General features: G+C 37.0%; 1 protein-coding gene and 1 long non-coding RNA gene across 7 annotated transcripts in view; one reads left to right on the top strand and one right to left on the bottom strand.

The window, feature by feature from the left end:
- The window catches only part of GNGT1 (G protein subunit gamma transducin 1), a 303391-nt gene that overhangs the window by 32877 nt on the left and 250189 nt on the right, over nt 1-20325 (top strand). For 4 of the 6 annotated variants that reach the window (XM_082472190.1, XM_082472189.1, XM_082472187.1 and 1 more), the window contains exon 1: nt 3451-3751. The exons of 1 other annotated variant lie outside the window; for it this stretch is intronic. The gene's annotated coding sequence lies outside the window, so the exon portion shown is untranslated. Of the gene's footprint in view, nt 1-3450; nt 3752-3839; nt 4116-20325 lie in introns of those variants that run through there. One more of the 6 variants, XM_082472184.1, reaches the window with a different exon arrangement.
- Nucleotides 1-20325, bottom strand: part of LOC309665606 — a 419674-nt gene that overhangs the window by 316967 nt on the left and 82382 nt on the right. The window lies entirely within an intron of this gene.

Genomic DNA, 20325 nt, shown 5'->3' with positions numbered 1-20325 from the left:
TGACTTCGAATTCCTTGTCTGCTGTACCACGTTTTAGGACCACAATTAAATGAAAGATGCTACTCTATATTTCAATCATCCCCTTGCTATTTTCTCAAATACATCTGAAGTTGAATGACAATTCCTGAAATTCTTTTTAAAATCTAGAATGTTGAAAATGTAATCTTTAATCATATTTTTTTTAGCTCAAGATTTTTAGAAAATTCTAAGGTGATGTTGCTTATGTCTATTTAGGTATTCTCAAATATGACTAAGCCCTGTGGATGCATTTGTTAGAAATCGAGGTTAAGGTGACAATGTTAATCATATCAAGAGGCAACATGTGCAGTGATTAAACCCATAGACTCTGGAGCTAGATTGCTCACATTGGGAAAGTTGTCCAACCTTTCTCTGCCTCAGTCTCCTTATTTGCAAAATGGAATTAATAGTAGTATTTACATCATTGGATTGTGAATGTTTGAAAAGTTAAGGTACGTGAAAAGCAGTTAGAATAGTACTTAATAATATTTTGTTTTGTGTCCCATCTGGTTGAGCTTTCCATTCTTCAGAAAAGGAGTTATGATGCCAAAAAATATGGTCTTTAGTGACCAACTCTTGGGTGTATATCTTGTCTGAGCAGTTTTGAGGGGATATTTTCTTCTACCATATGATTTTAAAGGATAACATAGAATTAGAGTGGAACTTGGTAAAAATCTAAATAGGACATCAGATGCAGGGCCAGGAAAAATGGGACACCATTGGATGGGAAGGTGAATGTTAACCAATGGTAAACATTGTGCTGTGTAAGCTTCATTCATGGGAATACATTTCTTTAAGGAAAAACAAGTTCAGAAGAAAGAGGTAATTAAAAGACGTACTCATGAACTTTGGGCAGAATGAGGAAAAGAGGTCTGATGAAAAATAACTTCCTTATATTCCTGCCATAGAGCCTGGAAAGTTCAAAATTCTACAACAACTACTTAAAAATGAATGTGGGCAGGGACTGGGGAGTGGTGTAAAGGACAAAGTCAAAGACTGCTGGTGAGAGTACGGAAGATTATTTTTCTTACTTAGTGTTCTCTAATGTGCTACAATGTGGTATGTGTAATTCAAATAGTCAAGACCACAAAGAGCATTTAGAACAAAATAAGATTTAGTGATAAGGTTAACTCATTTACTTTAAGGAAGGATACTCATTAGAATTAATCTGATGTAAATGATCAGAGTCACCAATCCCTCATACTGCCTCCAAGTTAAAAAAGTTAAATGTTCTCAAAAAGATATCGGGTACTGCTTACTTAAAAGAAATGTTTAATGTTACTCTAAGACCATAATCATTAAACCGTATGGTAATGGAAGAGGTGGTGGTATGCATTTATACAAGTATTAATACAAAGTTCATGCACCAGAGAATTTATTAGGTCAATTTTTAAAAATATTACTTTCAAAGATGCCCAATGTCTTTCTACATTTACAAAAAGGTTTATATAAATAAAACATTCCAAACTTGTTTTAAAAAGTAAGCAAATTTGTTTAAAGTTAATTATTGTAGAGATTTATTAACACTATATTTGGCAAAGTTAGAAGGGGAACCGCAAAAGATTTAAAAGCAGCTTTAAAAATATTCCCACATGATTACAGTAAATGCATGCACAGCTTTTGAAATGAGAACTTTGTTCTTTTAAATAAAATGGCAAGTTAATTGTTCTTAATAATATATCATGGGGAACCACTGACTCTCTTAAGGTTAGTAAGCAAGAATTGAAGAGATGAATATAAACTATCGATTTTGACAAGCACCGATTAGCAAAGTCAGTCCATGAACTACTGCAGGAGAGCACAAGAAACACAAGGAGGGTAACCCATGATATTTGTAAATTTATTCATGACATACATATTAGAAACTAATGCTGTGTTTGGTAGAGCTTATGCATAGCTCTTTAAGAGAGAGCTTTCTTTGTTAAACAAATATTGTATTTTAAAATCACCATACAAGAAGATAAAAGTCAATACAGATTCTGAAAATGAATGCGGACAAGGACACAAGAGTGGCATAAAGTCAAGGATTGCTAGTGAGATTGTGGAAGATTATTTTTCTTATTTAGAGTTTTCTAATGTGCTAGATCGTGGTATGTGATTAAGAAGCCAGACCTTCAGGCTGCAGCTTTTAAAGTATGCACGTATACAGATGGTCAATAGGCACATGAAAAGATGCTCAACATTGCTAATTATTAGAGAAATGCAAATCAAAAACTACAGTGAGGTACCACCTCACACCAGTCAGAATGGCCCTCATTAAAAAGTCTACAAATAACAAATGCTGGAGAGGCTGTGGAGAAAAGGGAACCCTCCTACACTGTTGGTGGTAATGTAAGTTGGTGCAACCACTGTGGAAAACATTATGGAGTTTCCTTAGAAAACTAAAAATGGAATGTATGATTAGCAATCCCACTCCTGGGCATATATCTGGGCAAAACTATAATTAAAAAAGATACATGCACCCCTATGTTCATAGCAGCACTAGTCATAATAGCCAAGACATGGAAACAACCTAAATGCCCATTGACGGATGAGTGGATAAAGATGTGGTACATACATACAATGGAATATTACCCAGTCATAAAAAAGAACAAAATAATGCCATTTGCTGCAACATGGATGCAACTAGAGATTATCATTCTAAGTAGAGTAAGTCAGAAAGAGAAAGACAAATACCATATGATATCACTTATATGTGGAATCTAAAATATGACACAAATGAACCTATCTGTGAAACGGAAACAGAACAGAACAGAAACAGACATAGAGAACGGACTCGTGGTTGCCAAGGGGGAGAGGGTTGGGGGAGAGATGGAGAGGGAGGTTGGAGTTAGCAGATGTAAGCTTTTATATCTAGGACGGATAAACAGCAAGGTCCTACTGTATAGCACAGGGAACTATATTCAATATCCCATGATAAACCGTACTGGAAAAGAATATTTAAAATATGTATATATATATAACCGAATCACTTTGCTGTACAGCAGTAATTAACACAACTTTTAAATCAACTGTTCTTCCAAAAAAAAAAAAAAAAAAGATAAAGCATGCAAGTATATACAGTCCTATGGGACTGCATGCCTATACCTCATTGGTCACCATCTTGAGGTGTCCCCTGGGCAGCAATCCCCAAATCTGGGGCTCAAGATGAGTGTCTAAGCTCCTGTCTGGGAGATACCTGCCAGCTATAGTGAGGCAGAGGGAGAGGCAAAGATGACGGTGCACTAGCCTACTTCCCTGAGAGCACATCCACGTCCACAGGGCCCTACAGGTGTGCCCGACCCTCAGGCCAGAGCTCCAGGGCCGGCAAAGAGGCCGCCTTCACAGAGAGCCTGCGGGCGCCTCCGACTGCTCTCTGCGCACTGCCCTGCCTCGGGTGGTAGCCTGCCAAGAACCACCTCGCAGGTTGCCACGCCCACATGGGACCCAGGAACGCAAGCCACGCTGGCCACCAGAACCCGGCGATCAAGTAGCGCCCCCCACCCCGCCCGGCGGCCGTAGACTGGGCGCCAGACGCACGTAAAAGCTCCAATCCGGGGATCCCGGCCCCCGGAAGCGGCGAAGGGCGAGCGAAGATGGCGGCGGCCAGTCTCTCTCGGAGAGTGCCAGCAGGCCCCCAAATGCCGCTCAGATCAGATGCCTACCCCCGCCAACACTCCAAACAACCAAATGGGCCTCCCCTACACCAAGTCCGGCACCCTGGATTGGCGCTTCGCCCGGGGCCTTGGGGCTGGTGAGTCCCAGCGCGTGAGCCCTTTAAGAGCCACGGCCCTAGAGCCTCGTGGAGCGTGGGGCTCGTGGACAGAGCCCTGTTGGTTTTCAACGCTGCGTGTTTTGAGGGCCGTCTCTCAGGTGCAGGTGTTAAAAGTGGCGGGTGCCCCATGTGGGGTTCAAACCCTTTTCTCCTCAGTGAGCAGCTGCGGGTCTCCACACAGGGGTGGCGGAGGCGGGGCTGGTGGGGTTTGCGGCGAGACTGTGACCCAGCCTCTCTTACCTGCTTCGATGTGGACCGTAGGAGTGGCTCAGCCAGTTTTTACGTTTTTTCAGAGGATGTTGTTCCATATGTAGCCATAGACTTGTTGTGTCTGTGGGAGGAGGTGAGTTCAGGGTCCTGTAAGGTCGCCATCTTGGATCGGAAACTTGTCAGTTTCTTAATTGAAGCCGGTTGTCTACCTGAGACTTGAGCGTATATTGATGAAAATGATAATTTTAATAATCTTTGGTTCTTCTGAAGGGTTTTCTTCATTTACCAAGCAAATGGGAGTAGGGAAAAGCTGTGACAATCTGTGAGAAGTTTATCATATTATGGGTTCCATGTCTTAACTTCCTTTAAAACCAGGACTCATCATAAAGTGATTACATTATTAAAGGAGTCCATCACACCAACTCCATGAATCTTTCCCCAGGGATATAAGCTTCATAAGTGAAATCAGTAAGCTGATGAGAGTATGGCTACATGCCTAACATGTTTTTATAATTTTTCAAAACTTCCACTTGTGGGAATTACTTACGATCTATTGTTATCTCAGCCTCCAACTTGAAGAGTCAAGAAAGTTGAAGAGCAAATTTTTCAAGAGGTAGGATTACCTTAAGAGAACATACGTTCAGCATTTGTTATAAGAAAGTCCAACATCTGTCCCAGTGGTTCTCATTTCTTGGGTTTAAGGAATCATGATTATAAACATGGCAGTGAAAACCAAGCATTATGGTATATTTAGAGGCTGAAGGCAAAGTGCCTTGAGATTACAGTGGTATCAATTAGAGTCTTCTTTCAACAGTCTGACATAAAAGATGGAAGTAAATTCTCTAAATTAGTAATTGATGAAAACAATATTTGGATTCCCCCCACCCGGTGGCTTGTGGGGTATTAGTTCCCTGACCAGGGGATTGAGCCCAGGCCCTCGGCAGGGAAAGCACGAATCCTAACCGCTGGACTGCCAGGGAATTCTCCCATTTTTAAAATTTTTAAAATTTTTTTACTCACAGTATTCCTCTTAAAATTTGTCTCAATAGAACCAGGTGTCCTTCACGGTTATAAGATAGTTTTGTTTGTTTGTTTCCCTGGAAGTTGTGCTTTAAATGTCATATTCCAATACATGCAGAGTCCACAGGGTGATGAATGTTCAAAACTGGATTCTCTGACACGTTCAGCTCGTCCCCATGCTTTCGCCTTCTGGCTTTGATTCTTAGTTCTATACTCTCTTCACTACCCTTTCTTTCTGTCAGCCCCTAGAGCTCTCTGTGCTTTTTAATTTTTTGGTTCCTGCTGAAAAGTCTATCTTCTAGCCTGGGTTGTTAGTCATCCTCAGTCACTTCTTATTCTGTCATCGCATAGGGGGTGGGAGAGAGGGTTTTCAGATCTTGAAAACCGAGGAGGAAGGAACAGAAACCTCCCTGATGTCATTCTCGCAAAGTGAAGAATCTGAAAGACTAATTAGTAGTATTCCTTTACAATTGCAGATAAAGATTGTCATTTATTTCTTTATTATGTTGATTAATAAAAGTTCTGGTGATATAGCATTAAAAATAGCTATCTTTCCTTAAGGAGCTTTTATTTACTTTTTTTTTTTAATGTTGGAAGAATGTCTCTAGTCCACCCTGGGTTGCATTACAAAAGGCCCCTTTATAACCTCCTTTTATAATGTTGGTCTCTATATTCTTGGGCTTTCCTCTATTACTCTAGCCTTTGTATAAGGCTATAGAAAATAGTCACGTAGGGGTGGGATAGGTTTTTGGACTTGCTTAGTCTTACTACTGATGCCTGCCAACCCACATATTTTAGTTTGCTTGACTCTTACTTTACTAAACTTCTCAGATGGCAACTGCTTATCTGGAAACAACTTTTTACCTGTCACTATATTTTACAAATCCTATGCCATTCTTGGCTAGGCTTCCCTTCCCTGTAACTAGGTTTCTATCCATTCCCATTCCTGCCATTGGCTTTAGCCCTGTCCTAGCGGCTGAATATATTTTCTCATATGGTTCTTCAAGTACTTCTATAACATTTAATCTTTTGGATCAAGATAAGTTCTCAAGACAAGAGAATGAGAACATTAAAAATAGCCTTGATTTTGGAATCTAGTACATGCAAATACAGAACCAAAACTTTTTTCCTTATAAACCAAGCTTGAATTCTTTGGTGATGGTAGTGGACAGCATGTGTCTGCAATCTTTTCTGGTGATGAAACTTTTTCTGTGATTAAGTGAGGATAGCTCTCCCTTTCTGGCCACGGAGGGACAGGAACATGGCATAGATCAGGCAAATCAGAGTAACGTATCTCGCGGGCCACTTTGATTGTTCAGCCATAGGCATGTGACCTACTCAGGCTGATCAGAGTCTCTCATTCTTTTTTTTTTTCAGCTATAAGTGTTAGTGAAGGCTCTGAAAAACAGAGCCATTAGCCTCTACGTGTGGGATATAGGGATTACCACTGATCATCTTATTTATTCTGAAGAAACCAAAGAGAAGGCCAGTAGAGACAGGAGGTTCTAAGAGATGGCCAAAGAGGTAGTATCCTCTATCTAGCCATGCTTGAAACCCCAGGACCTAGCTACATTTCCAAACTTCCCGATGGTATGAATTAATACATAAATGCCTTTTCTTACCAAGCTACCTTGAGTGGGTTTTCTACTACTGGCAATCTAATGAGTCAAATTTGACATTGTAACACACAAATTGAACCATTTATAGTGTTATTTTCCATCTGAAACCAGGGAGTTGTCTTGCTTCAGATAAAGGAATAATATAGGAGACATGAATTTGTATCTGAACTAGCTAAGATAAAGAATCCAACATAGCAACAAGGAGAATAAAGAAACGTTTTTTCAAGAGACTCATACCACAACCACAGAGAGGTATTTCTATATGCATTTTCCTAGTGACTCTACTTGTTACATAACCAGGGAAATGGAAGAATTAACTTCATTTAGTGGGGCAAACTAGGAGGGTCAGAATCTTTCTAGGATTAGATATTCAGATTTGAATGGGCAGGGAGGTAGAGAAGTACAAGGAAGAGAAAATGTGGAACCAGCTGGATATTAGTAAGAAATTCCAGTCTATTACATAGACAAATACTTAGAATAACCACTTTTTTTAAAAATTTTTATTTATTTATTTATTTATGGCTGTGTTGGGTCTTCGTTTCTGTGCGAGGGCTTTCTCTAGTTGCGGCAAGCGGGGGCCACTCTTCATCGCGGTGCGCGGGCCTCTCACTATCGCGGCCTCTCTTGTTGCGGAGCACAGGCTCCAGACGCGCAGGCTCAGTAATTGTGGCTCACGGGCCTAGTTGCTCCGCGGCATGTGGGATCTTCCCAGACCAGGGCTCGAACCCGTGTCCCCTGCATTGGCAGGCGGATTCTCAACCACTGCGCCACCAGGGAAGCCCAGAATAACCACTTTTATTGGCTATAATGGCTTTTAATATGTTCTATGCCCTATGCACACCACACATCTCTATTCCTTGCAACAAGTCTACAAGTATTAATAATTCTATTTTACAAGAAGGAAACTGAGGCGTAGAAAGTTGGTGAAAGCCATAGAGTTAAGGGATAGAAGTAGAGTTTGAACTCGTATCTTTTGAATTTTAAAATCCAAAGTTTTGTTTTTCTTGCTACACCAATCTACTCCCTTGAAACAGGGACACCAAAGAGTGCACTGACTGTCAATACATTGACTTCATCAGGTTCTAGCAGAAGGTCTCGAGGTGGGCAGGAAAATCATTGAAACGGCAATCCTACTTTTGGCTGTCTCCTTCAATTAAAAGAATATGTCTGCTGAAAGGTGATCAGCATAGTTTCCTAGTTTAGGCAACGGACTGTGGAGCCAGTCTCCCTGGATTCAAATTATGGCTCCAGCACTTGCTAGTTTTGACATCTTAGACAAGCTATTTAACCTCTTTGTGTTTCAGATTCCCTAGTTTTAAAATGGGGCTATTAATAATATATACCTCTTAGGATTGTTATAAGAATAAAATATGTTAATGTTGGTAAGTTCTTAGCACTGGATGCATAGTAAGTGCTACATAAATGTTTATTAAATAAAATAAAAGCCAGAAGGCATAAGTGTTGTGGTTTAATATTAGAGTGTGTTTATCTTTGAATTGGTTCCTCCAGGTCAGGATTTCTCAAGTTTGACACCATTTTCTTTCTTTTTTTTTTAATGGTAGAAGTATGTAATACTTTATTTTTTTTTGACACTATTTTCATTTTGGGCTGGATTATTCTTTGATGTGGAGGCTGGCCTGTGTAACGCAGGATGTTTAGCAGCACCCCTGGCCTCTACCCACTAGGTGTCAGTAGCACCTCCCCCATGTGACAACTAAAGTTATCTCCAGACACTGACCAGTTTCCCAATGATGAGTGGCGAAATTGTCCCCTTTGAGAATCATTGTTCTATAAATAAGAGTTAATAGCTATAAATCTTGGGTTTATATACAATTATTTGTACTTACAAAATTATAAAGTGGAGCCAATGACTACGTGTCACTACTACTACAGACGTTTCAAAGTCAAAACTCAGAATCTTGTTAGAAAAGTTCTTAAAGGAATGAGATGTTGTCACCAGTTTGCTGTAAAGCCTGCTGAAGTTCATCACTCTTTTCTAAATATTGTTATTTCTGTATTTGGTGTCCTCTGGTCTTTCCATTTCTTTGTGCATTTCCCCTCTGTGCCCTTCTCTGTGTAGCAACACCACATGTCTACCAGCAGGTGGTATCCATGAATAATGGGATCTACATCCTTTCCTTTGCAGGCATGCTCAGATTACCTCTCCCACGTTGCTGTGCTAAGGCTTAGATGCAGAGAGTTCTGTAGGGGTATTCTAGTTCTTTCCTCTAACTTGGGGAAAAAAAGTTTTCAAATAGAATTTTGCCCTTCCTTATTGTGAAGGCTGCTTGCTAAACTTTATAGTGCAGCAGATATTATGTATGTATAACTCTACGATACGAGTTGGATGCCATTACTTGTAAGCAGAATATTAGAGGCATTTGCTTTGCAGGATATTTAGAATCCTGCTACTTTGGGTACCCAGATTGTGTTATTTCAGTCTCCTTCACTGACCACAAATTACTGCATCCACAGTGCCATGTGTCAATATGGGGACTGGCTTAAGCAGATAAAAAAAGAAGACTGAATATCTTTACCTACTGCATTTTAAATACCCATAAAAGCACACTGTATCCTCTATTTGTATATCACAGTCATACCATTGAAGCATTCCAATTCTAGTAGTGAATTATAATCGTATAGAAATGAATCATTTTCATATGCCACAGGGTATTTAAAGGTATCCTTTCATTATAAAGACTCAAATTTCTGGAAAATGTATATTAGTAATATTGTAGTTTATAAAATTTTAAGATATTACATTTTATCCTTTCTCATGCAGCAGACTTGAGTCTACCAAATTTGCCTTCTCTGGATTTTAAATTCTGATTCTTAATTCATCATAGGGGAAACTACATCCCCTGTATTATATTGCCTAAATAGATCAGACCTGCTCTTTGGAAAATGGATACAGTAAAACTTCAGAAATAATGCTGTCATTTCTGAGCCAAAAAGGCAGAATTAAAAGCAAAAGTCTTTCCGGGAAGCAAAGTGAAGATTAATAATCAAAGAAAAGTTGAAGGGTAGGATTCTAAATTAATTTAATTCATCTGACACTTTGGAAGGATTTTGCTGTTTCACTTCCCTTGGGCCACTTCTATACTGGTTATAAAATCAGGTTGAGCCAATCATTTCCTCCAGCTTCTCAATCTATATCTGACCCTGTTTTCCAATCAATATTGTACTGATTGGTATTAATCTTGTAGAGAGCTGAAATGACTGGTTCAACTGCACCTTGGTTTGATCAGTTGTTAGGTATAGATCTAGTGTTAGAGTTCTGTTCCTCATGAAATTATGATCAAACAAATGATCCCCTAATAGAACTTTGACAGCTTAGTAATAATAGTAAAATTAGTAAAATAAAGGGAGGTTTTATTAACTAATATGCACCAGGAAATTTTAGACATGTTTTTATTTTTAAAATTATTAGAAGTTTGGAAAATACTTTTTTAATATTGAGTTTTACTTTTCTGAAAAATTTTGTGTTAATGTCCATTGCTGTTTTTTTCTCTTTGGTTGTTTGACTTTGTTCTTATTGACTTACAGAATCTCTCTCTCCCACCTTAACCCCTGCCCCGATCTTCCAATGTCTTATTTTGTTATTTGTAATATCACAATTTCTTTTTTGTGTGTTATTTTAAAAACAATTAGAGTTAAATTTTATTTTCCCCACAATAAAAACAGTTACATCTTCTTCAGTATTAAATAAATAATACATCTCTAACGTATTAAGATGATACATACAAATATAAGAAAGTTAAGATCTCCTGAAGTCTCACCATCCCTAAATAACTACCACTAACATTTTAGCTCGGCTTTTAATGCATCTTTCGTGCATTCATTCACACCCACAGACATATAATTTTACATATAATTGGATCCTATAACTTTCCCTCTTTCTCCTTCCTTATCACCCCCATTTCCATCTTCTATAATTCTAGGTAAGGCACGTTAATAACCTCAGTCTTCAAGTCAGCAATGACATATCAAATCCTCCTTATGCTTTGAAACTCTGACTGTCTCTTCTGTGACTAGCTGAAGAAAATTCTCTGCTTTTAAATGTTCATGTGATTTGGTCAGATCCACCTCGATATCTGCCTGTAACATAACCTAATCACTGGAGTAAAATCCATCATATTCAAGGTCCCAGGAATTATAAAGGGCATGTGTAGAGGGGGGTGGTAATTCTTGGGGGATATTTTAGAATTCTGCTTACCACAGTCTGCCATCTGACTCCCAAAACTTCAAGCCCCTGTCAAATGCGCAACACATTCATTCCCTCCCAAGGATTCCATGGGTCTCTCCCCCCATTACAGCACTGGGTCAAATCTAGAATCTTCTCTAAATCTCATTATCTCAAAATCTCAACATTTAAGTTATCTAAATCACATGCAAATGAGGCCCCTGGGTATAATCCTTTAAGTGTGACTCTTGGGGCACAATTAATCTTTGTGTGGACCTGTAAAGCTAAAAGGCAACTTGTATAAGCCCAACACCCAGCACTCCCTACATACAATTGTGGGACAAGTATAGGCTAACAAATTATAGGCATTCTAAATCAAAAAGGGCAAAAATGGAAGATAAAAAAGAATCATTGGTCCAATGCAGTTCTGAAATTTAGCCAGGGAAACTGTAGCCTGAGTTCCTTGATAAGGTTTCAGGTTGGGAATAATCCTTCACAGCTCTCTGCTCTGCTCCTGAGCTCTCATTTGTGCTCTGGAGTGTCTTGGTGATGCTCTTTCTGCTTTGGGTTTTACCCTGTTAGTCATATTTCCTTTTTTATGAAAGATAGCATGTGCAGGTATCTGAGTAATTTTATCAAGCTGCTTCCTTGCAGTAGAAATTGGGCATCCAACAGCTTCCTTTCTTTTTGTATTCTCTCTGTTCCTTTAAAATTTTCTCATGAACTTTTATATTTTACATTTATTTTTTACATTTATATTTTTTGAGGAACATTGTTCTGTAGTTTCTGGTGATATCTTTGTCTAATTTTTGATATCACAATAAGGCTCACCTCATAAAATAAGTTGGGATGTATTTCTTACTCTTCAATTTTTTGAAAGATTGTGTGTAAAATTGGTATTTCTTACTTAAATATTTTGTAGAACTCACCAGTGAAGCTGGTTTTCTTTGTGAGAAAGTTTTCAAATATGGATTCTGTTTTTTTAATAGGTATAGATTTATTCAGGTTATGTATTTTTTCTTGAGTAAGCTTTGATTATTTGTGTCTTTCAAAGGATTTTTTCTTTTAATCTGAGTGTTCTAATTTATTGGTATAAGTTGTTCACAATGTTTATAAGATCTGTAGTGATTTCCTTGCTTTCATGCCTGGTACTGATAATCCGTGTTTTTCTTTTTTCCTGACCAGCCTTACTAGAGGTCTTCAATCTTATTGATCTTTTTAAAGAACAAATTTTGATTCCATTAATTTTATTTATTGGTGTTCTATTTTCAGTTTTGTATTTATTTTTTCCTTTCTTCTGCTTGCTTTGGGTGTAATTGACTGTCCTTTTTCTAGTTTATAGTGGAGAAGTTTGGATCATTGATTTGAGACTTTTCTTTCTTTTTTTTCCCCACAATGTATACATTTATTAAATCATCACATTGTACAAACTAAAGAATCATGTTGTATAACCTAAACATATATAATTAAAAAAAATTTTTTATTAGCATATAGTTGATTTACAGTGTTGTGTTAGTTTCTGCTGTACAGCAAAGTATATCAGCTATACATATATATATATCTCAACTCTTTTTAAGATTCTTTTCCCATATAGGTCATTACAGAATATTGAGAAGAGTTCCCTGTGCTATATAGTAGGTCCTTATTAGTTACCTATTTTATATACAGTAGTGTATATTTGTCAATCCCAGTCTCCCAATTTATCCCTCCCCCCTCCACCCCACTTTGCCCCCTGGTAACCATAAGTTTGTTTTCTACATCTGTGAGTCTATTTCTGTTTTGTAAGTAAGCTCATTTGTACCTTTTTTTTTTCTTAGATTACACATATAAGCAATATCACATATTTGTCTTTCTCTGTCTGACTTATTTCACTCAGTATGACAATCTCTAGGTACATCCATGTTGCTGTAAATGGCATTATTTCTTTCCTTTTTATGGCTAATATTCCATTATAGATAGATATATTCCATTATACACACACACACACACACACACACACACACACACACACAATATCTTGTTTATCCATTCCTCTTTTGATGGACATTTAGGTTGCTTCCATGTCCTGACTATTGTAAATAAGTGCTGCAGTGAACATTGGGGTGCATGTATCTTTTTGAATTACGGTTTTCTCTGGATATATGCCCAGAAGTGGGATTGCTGGGTCATATGATAGGTCTGTTTTTAGTTTTTTAAGGAACCTCCATACTCCTCCATAGTGGCTGTACCAGTTTACATTCCCACCAACAGTGTAGGAGGGTTCCCTTTTCTCCACACCCTCTCCAGCAAGTATTGTTTGTAGACTTTTTAATGATGACCATTCTGACCGGTGTGAGGTGATACCTCATTGTAGTTTTGATTTGCATTTCTCTAATAATTAGTGATGTTGAGCATCTTTTCATGTGCTTTTTGGCCATCTGTGTGAGACTTTCTTTTCTTATATAAGCATTTAATGACTAAAATTTCCTTGTAAGTATTGCTTTAGCTGCATCCCAAAGATATTGATGTGTTGTGCTTTTATTATGAATGGTTCAAAATGTTTTCTAATTTTCTTTGTGATTTCTTGACCCATGAGTTGTTTAAATGTAAGTTGTTTAATTTCCAGATAATCTGGAGCTTTTCTACATTTATTGTTTTTGGTGATTTGTAATTGAATTCCACTTTGGTCAGGGACATACTATATACAATTTCCATCTTTCAAATGTTTTAAAGATTTATTTTATGGCTCATCATATGGTCTCTCTCTACGTACATTTTATGAGCACTTCAAAATAATATTCATCTTCAGTTATTGGAGGTGGTGCTATATAATTGGCAATTAGGTTAATGTGGTTATTTTCCCCCTAGTTTTATTGAGATATAATTGACATATAACATTGTATAAATTTAAGATGTACAACATGATGATCTGGTATACATATATATGTGAAATGATTACCACAATAAGGTTAGTTAACATATCCACCACCTCACCCAGTTACTATTTAGGTTGATGTGGTTATTAGTGTCAATTCAGTCTTCTGTGTCTTTGCTGATATGTATTCACACCTTTACCATTTTTGGTTTTTAAAATTTCTTTTTGTAGATTCAGTTGCTCTCTAGAGTATTTTTCTTTAGTACTTCTTGTAGTGCAGTTCTGTGAGCTATAAATTCTCTGTTTTTGTTTATATGAAAATTTATTTATCTTGGAGTTTCTCTTCCCAGGTTATAGAATTCTTAGTTGACAACTTTTTTCCTTCAGCCCTATGACTATGTCATTTCAATATCTTCTGGCTTGGAGAGTTTCTGATAAGTCATCTGTTATCTAATCATTGTTATTCTGCATATAATGTGCCATTTTTCTCTGCTGCTTTCAAGATTTTCTGTTTATCTTTGGCTTTCAGCAGTTTGAGTATGATGTGTCTATGAAGAGCTCTTATTTTTATTTTAAAATCTTGCTTGGAGGTTGTTGGGTTTTCTGGGTATGACACTAAGTCAAGAAAAGCAGCAACCTCACAGATCTGGCTCCATATTGTCTACCTTTCAGGAGTAGATTTCCTTTGTGGTCTCTGTTAGCTTTTCCTTTGTGTCCCTTGGGATATACTCCGTCATGCTTACTGTAGTTGTTAACAGTGATTTGGGCAGTTTATACTTTGAATTTTGGTTTTACTTCTCTTTGGTTCTTACACTGGCACGATTCCCCCTTTATACCAGCTTCTTTCCCAGGTCTGAACTCTGATTTCTGGAACTTTACCTAGTAAAGCTCTGTTTTATTTTGTTTCGTTTTTCACACTGCCATTTTATTCCCATTGCCAAGTCCTTCTAGGACTCCTACTAACTTGTAATAGGTTTTGTCTTTATACATTCTATATTTCCTAATACTTTTTTAATATTTTCTATGCCTAAGTCAATATCTAGCTCCCAATTTAATAACTTTTATTTAAGCTGTATCTTTTTGTGGTTTAACTTTTCATTATGTTTTAAATTTTGTTACATTTTTTCTATTCTGTTTCATATTCTTATTTTATATCTTTAATTTACTATACATATTTATTCTGTGGTGTTGATTCAGTAGTTACAATGTCTGATGGCTTTGGGAGGGAGGGTCTCATCCCAGTGTTGTTGTGATAAATGACATGTCTTATGCAGGGCTCCAGCTCCACTGCCTCTTTTAAAATGATGTAAATGCCTGTCCCTCCTGAACTTTGAACTACGAGTGACAAAACCCAGCACTGGTCTATTCTGTAAAAGGATATAAGTGCCCTTTACAGAGATGCAATGTAGTACTTGTTTCCTTGTTTGAGCCCCACAGAGAATCCTAGATAAATATATAATACATGTTTTAAATTCGATTATTGGTGGTGACAGGTGATTTTGATCAAAACTGGATTAAATAGTCATACTTAAGTGGTTTTTACTTTTAATCAGAGTTAAGCAGAAGCAAATGACAATCTCATTTATAGTGAGAACAACAGAAAGGAAATTAGCTCCTCATCTAAGACTTTAGGAAATAAAGCCAAGTAATTATTGTAGGAATAGGGATGAAGTGTCAGTTCCTGTATTGTCCAATATTTTTTCTCCTGCATAATTATTCTGACTTAGACTGCTCAATGAGCTATAGACACAAATCTTTCTTGGAGGAAGCAAGCTTTAATTTGTTTGTAGTTTATTTCGGGTTCCCATTCTTGGAAAGGAAAATGTGTCAATTTATATTTTCAAGTTTCTGATCTAATTTATATGTATACAAGTTACTATCAATATAGATTTTATATTCTTTGTAATTTGTCTTCTTTTCTATACAAATAACATCAAAATTTGCCTTTACCTTGGTCAATAAATCACATTACATTTTACAGGTATCTTAGAAAAAAATGCCCTACAAAAATCTTTTTAATCATTAAGGCATTTTCCTTTAATTTAATGGGTTGGATAAAACAATATACTTGTTTTATCCATGAAACCTAGGTCTTACTTGGTAATATTGCTTGGTAACTCTTAGCAGTATTTTAAATTCCCTGAGTTACAGTTTCCTCATTGTAAAATGAGAAGGACCAAGAAAGAAAATCATTAATGTCCCTAGTAATTTTAACTTTCTGTATTAGAGACAGACTTATTGAGTGTAAAATAAGTAATACAGACTTAATAATAATACAGACTTATTGAGTGTAAAACACCTGTGACTATTCTCATTTCCTTTCTAGCTTTTCACATACTTTCTAATTCTTTTTCAGTGCCCCAGAGATCCAAACTGTTCTTATTCCTTTTCTGAACTGTAGCCCACCTAGACTAGTGGCTCTCAAATTACATACTTCAAATCTCTGAGTGCCTGTAGAGTTATTGGAGTTGTAAAGAAAATGTAAATCCTTAAATGCTTCAAATATTTCCTATTGATTGAAAGTGGCTCATATGTATGCACTTTAATTTTTCAAATACAAATAGATGTTCCTGTGATTAGTAAAATTAAAATAATTAATTTTAAATATCCATTAAATTAAAGGAAAATACCTTAATGATTAAAAAGATTTTTTTGCAGTGCATTTTTTCCCTAATGGATGTATGTAAAATTTAATTTATGATTTATTGACCAAGGTAAAGGCAAAAGTTTTTTTGTCATTCTGCATTTTCTGAACAATGTATAATTAAAACAAAACTAGTCTCATATGGAGATATTTAGAAATTTTGGTTTTTGATAATGTCATGAATAATAACCATTCTTATACTATTTCATTCTTTTTTTTTTTTTTTCAATATGGGTTGCTTCTGAAAATAAATCCATATGTCAGTTTTTGGTAAGCCTTCCTGGAAAATTACTATAGGAAAAAGAAGGTAACAATTTGATATCTACTCTATGCCCCATGGCACTTTATATGCGCCTTTACTTTTTTCACTTTTGACCTTACATGTAATTGATTATGTCTGTCTTTTTCACTGGATTATGGATTACTTGAAGATAATAATTGTTGCTTACTTACCATTGATTTCTCCCATGACATCTAACATGTCATGGTGCATAGATAGTAAATGCTTAATAATCAGCAGACTGGGAAGCTGCCAATAGATCAGAAAGAGTGAGCAGTCACCTGTTACTGAGAAAGCAGGAGTGACCAAAGGACAAGTCTCCTGATTAGAATATCATTCAATAAAGTTCAGTATTCTGGGCTACCTCAAGAACCATCCCGATACTCAAGGAAATCCAAAGACCTGCGTAGATTCATCTGTTTCTCTGAGTTTTGTGTGATCAGTTGATTAGATGGGAGTGAGGTTGAGTCTGCCTATGGAAGGTTAGACGTCAGGAATTTGTTACATTTGTTTAATACTTTACAGCTTTCAAAATGCTTTAATTACTGTGTATTTCGGTCAGGTGTTACATGTATATTTTGTATGAAGCCTATATTTACATTTTTCTTGGCTAGATTGATATCTAAGAAATTAAGGGTGTTCCGGAGGATTCCTTGGGTCTTTGATGATGCTAATATCCTAACAACAAGCCTAAATGTAGTTCCAAGAAGAGTATAAAGGGAATACTCACTGAATGATTGAGTGATGGTTTAATGAAAATCAGGATGACTGAGTTAATGTTTTGTCAGATATCCAGAATATCTCTAGAATCCATTCTTTTTCTTCCAGAATATCTGCCTACTTTATGACCCGGTTTATTTTATAGTTTACTTAATGGTGTCTCTTCCTCTTATGTATGTTCTCTTAACAAATCCATTTCTCACATTGTTGCTAGTCATTCTTTTAAAGACAGACTTCATCATTTCTGTCACCTGTTTGGAAACCTCCACTGGTTCTCACACCCTGGAGAATAAAGTATAATTCTGTTAGTGTGATGTGGGGAGATGTAGTCAGGATTTCTCCAATAACATTTTGAATGATCTTTCTGAGTTGCCTAATTAAAGGATTAAGGGACTTAAGGTCTCCTGTTCCCAGTGGGAGAAACTGCCGGTATCTCCAGATGGTAGGCACCTGGCTTTTCTAGTACTTTTCTGAGCAGCTGGCACTTAAGTTCAGGCTTTTAGATGTGAAAGAAGTTTATTTCAACCCAAACTCTACAAAGACTAGCTCAGCTCGTGCCATAAGAAAATAAAGTCAGTGTGGGAATGGGGCAGGGAGGGAGAAGAACAGTCATATGGCAGGCCCTGCTGCACCCTGTCTCCAGGGAATATCTCCGAAGGATGTCATAGCATGCTGTGAGATGGAGAATCTTTGAAACCATTGCATTTCTGTCCCTGAATTTCAGCCTGTATCAAACCCTCCGAAATACTGAAGGAAAATGAGATTCTTGACCATATACTGCAAATATGCCTTTCTCCCTATTTTCATGCTTTTTTTTTCTGTTTTATTCCAAGCTGTTTGCTGTTCCTCCCATATTCTGCACATTTGTGCTTTAATTACATCTGTTCACAGTATCTTTTGTAGCTTATTTGCTAGGCAGTCCTACAGCCTTTGGTCACCATAACAATTAAACAGAGCTGTTCCATAGAGCTATTGGTTGTCTACAACACTAAAATCCCATTTCAATTCATTTTCCTTCCAAGGAAGCAAAGTCTGTTTTTTCCTCATCTAAAAAAAATTGTCTTTGTAAGCATACCAACTGGTTGATGGTTTAACCATGAAAATATGATTTATTTACACTGACATGGGCAACAATGTTAGTGGGAGAAAAAACAGGTCTGCAGTATCACAGAGTTCTAAATATGAAAGTTTGAATTTGCATGTTTATACAAAACTCCAACCCTTCTTGTTTGATACATATTTTTTATTCTAGCAGGTTTCTACTCAGCTTTTACTGAGTTGTCTATACAAACTGTCCCCCAAGGTGGTTCCCAGAACTGCCTACTTACATGTTCAAATTAGATTTATAATTCAGATCATTGAACTATCATGTCATTATAAAATAAGGAGTAATTGAATCTTTGAGGATATTTTGTTTGAGCCCTATGCAGTCCTTTCTTGCTAATAATCCTTATGCTAGATGATTATTATCCAAGTGTCTGAAAATTATATTATGCTTCTTTGATCAAAATTGTACAAAAACTCAGATATTTACCTTCCATTGTATCTTATATAGATGCCAACAAAAAAATCCACGGAGTATACTCAGTGTTAAGGATGGGGTGTGAAGTGACTAGTTTGGCTGAAGCATGAATTAACTGTAGGAGAGGATAAGAATAAGTATAGAGACTATGGTAGGCAGAATTTTAAAGATGGCCCCAAACATTCCTGTTTTCTGGTGTACACATACCTTCTTCCAGTTGTTCAAATGCAAATTTTGGTACACTTGTGAAGATATTTTACAGATGAATTAAAATCCCAAATCTGTTAACCTTAAGATAAGCAGATTATCTTTGTGGTTCTGACCTGACCTTCAAATCACTTAAAAGCACAGACTTTTCCTTAGCAGATTGAAGAAGAAGAGGTCAAAAGATTCAAGGCACCAGAAGGATTTGATATGCCCTTGATGGCTTGAAGATGGAGAGAAAGGAATGAAGGAAGCCTCTGGGAGCTGGATGACAGGCAGCAAGGAAATGGGAACCCCAGTCCTACAATTGTAAGGAACTTAATTCTGCCAATAATAAGAATGGACTTTGAAGTAGATTTTCCCCCAGAACCTACAGATAAGAACTCAGCCTACCTGGCACTTTGGCCTTTGGCACTATGCCCTGAGCAGAGAACCTAGCTATGCCTGCTTCAGGCTAGACTTTTGACTTACAAAACTGTGAGCTAATGAATTGATGTTGTTTTAAGACACTCGGTTTGTGGTAATTTGTTACTTGGCAATAGAAAATGAATGTAAAGGACATTGCACTTATTGGAGTGAGAGGTAATAGCAGCTTGGACTATGGTGATGGGCAGTGGAGATAGAGAAGAAAAGAGACAGAAGTAAGAGATATTCAGGAGCTAAAATTGATATGACTTTGTGACAGATTGGGGAATAAGGGAGATGGGTTAGTTAAAGCAGGTATCTGGTTTGTCACGGTTCATGGTTTGTCACATGTTGGAAGACCACCATGCTAATTGGATTATGAGAAAGTGGTGCACATGAATTGGGCTTTAAATGTGTAGAGTTTGGCATGCCTTTGAGACAGTTAACAGGAGATGCCAAGTAAGCAGTTGGATATGAGTCATTGGTATATTGATGATAAGTAAGGTCATGGGCATGGTTGAAATCACCTATGGAGAGTATGGCATAAGAGGGTGGAATTTCAAGAATATTAATATTTAATGGCCAGGTGGTGGTCAGTAAGCTCACATAGAGACAGAAAGGCAATCAGCTGTGGAAGTAAATGAAGTGTTGTGTCATGGACTCCAAGAAAACAAGTGTTTCAAGGAAAAGAGCATTGTCAGTGTGACATGCTCCTAAAATATCAAGTGAGAAACATTTCTCTTGGGATTAGTCAAATGAGGTTTATTGGTTACCTTAAAAAGAGCTATTAACATGAAGTGATGGAGGCATAAACCAGACTGGAGTGAGATGAAAAGTGAGGGTGAGGAAAAGAAAACATTAAGTATTAAAAACTCTGAAAAAGTTTGCTTGT

This window comes from Balaenoptera physalus (assembly GCF_965194825.1).
Source record: "Balaenoptera physalus genome assembly, chromosome: 8".
Taxonomy (NCBI): Eukaryota; Metazoa; Chordata; class Mammalia; order Artiodactyla; family Balaenopteridae; genus Balaenoptera; species Balaenoptera physalus.
The sequence above is the reverse complement of the archived record's forward strand: the minus strand, read 5'-3'. Positions and strand labels throughout refer to the sequence as shown.